General features: G+C 45.7%; 1 protein-coding gene across 1 annotated transcript in view; it reads left to right on the plus strand.

Moving 5' to 3' along the window:
- The window catches only part of LOC119585813 (neuroparsin-A-like), a 10,146-nt gene that overhangs the window by 6,721 nt on the left and 1,720 nt on the right, over positions 1-1,705 (plus strand). The window lies entirely within an intron of this gene.

Below are 1,705 nucleotides of genomic sequence, written 5' to 3' on the forward strand. Positions count from 1 at the left end.
TCCCGCGTCAGCTGTGAAAAGGCCGACGCAGACGCTCCCCTATTCTTAACAGCGGAAGCCAAGCGCAACTGACACAGACATACCCAGTGACTTGCAGTGTCAGCTGAAGCCTCGAAGTCGTCCGAGCGAGATAATCAAGGCCTGTAACGTTTTGATTCTTGATTAGATACGAATTAAGCTTTCACATGCAGGCGCTCGGACAGACACGCAGCCCCCCAGCCCACCACCCATCTAGACCGCGTGCACTGCCAGCCATGCAACCCAAGCCCCGAGGCCCGAGGGCGAAAGAAAGGAGGACGGGAAACAGCGTCAATGCGGCGCCAAGAACGACGTAGTGAGAAAGGCAGAGAGGGAGAAGGTAATGGAACACTGATGGCTTCGCGTGGCGACGGTGTTTACTGCCAATAGGATAATGACGTGGGCCTGGACCCGGTGCCCGCATCTGCGTTTGTTGCTTGGCGCCGTCACACCCGAAGGGCTGTTGTCAAGTTACGTCTTTTGTTTCCACCCGGACGACTTTCTGCATCCGAAACCCAGGCGGGGATTCCCAAAGGCCGTTCGGTGTTGGGAGAGGATATTCCCAGCTCCCCGTCCCTCGCCCCCCCACCGAACAACGGAGACCCGGCGAACTGAGGAACAGCCTTCCCTTAAGCCTTTGGGCCCCGGCGGTCAAGGCGAGACGGACTCTTGCTAAAAATAGTCTCGACGACCTTGGCAAAAAACGGACTTGAAACACCCCAGTGATGTCGCCGGGAGATAAGTCTTATGCCGTTCGTTTAATTGGGACTCTTTTTCTCGCTTCCTTGTGCTCGATCGATGTCATTTCCTCATCTGCCTTTCCCTTGCCTCGTTCTTGACATTCTTTTATTATTGTTACATATTGTTCCGATATATGAATCGCTCAGAGCCGTAATGAAATATATATTTATAAATATTTATCAGTGACTGGTTCTTATTGTAAAAAACTAACTTTGAATTGATTACATTAGTCATTAGCGAATATTCTGGTAATAACAATAAGTTACACATCAAACCATGACATCGATGCGTTCTATATATACAGTCGAAGAAATAATTAACTGAACAGAATAATATGGGCGTATATCTTACACGTATATCCTGTACAATGTATCACAAGTAGGTCTTACTGTCATGTGATCGTTGTCAAAACTGTTTCGCTCTAAGGCAAGGATGTGATGCACAATTAAGCTTAAATTTCCCGTCTTAAACTGAGAATGAGGCTCACAATTCTGGTAATTTAGAATTTATGAGAAAAAAGGCTATACTTACTAGCTAGACAATTACATATAACGAAAAGAGTGTATGTGCGCCGCAGTATATCGTTCATGGTACATGTGAATCGCATGTTTTGATGATTGAAGCTGTCTGACTTGTAAAAGTGATGCATGTGATGTATCCAGGTCTATAAATGTCAACTACTGCACGCGTTATGCAACCACTAAGTGTGCTACAGTTAGATGACATGATACTATTTTTGTGAAGTACAAATACAGACTTCGTGGATTTTTGATACGTATGGTAACAGAGAATGCATTCCGTATAATGGCCAGTTCATCAGCATACAATCTTCAGGGTTATATAAAGCTAAAATATAATACCTAAGCTGCACTTAAAGCGGCAACTCAAACTACAATGCTTTGGAGTGCGGAAGGCGAGACAAGGCCGCACTGGGGTACTTAGAATT

The sequence above is a fragment of the Penaeus monodon genome, chromosome 20 (assembly GCF_015228065.2).
Source record: "Penaeus monodon isolate SGIC_2016 chromosome 20, NSTDA_Pmon_1, whole genome shotgun sequence".
Lineage (NCBI taxonomy): Eukaryota > Metazoa > Arthropoda > Malacostraca > Decapoda > Penaeidae > Penaeus > Penaeus monodon.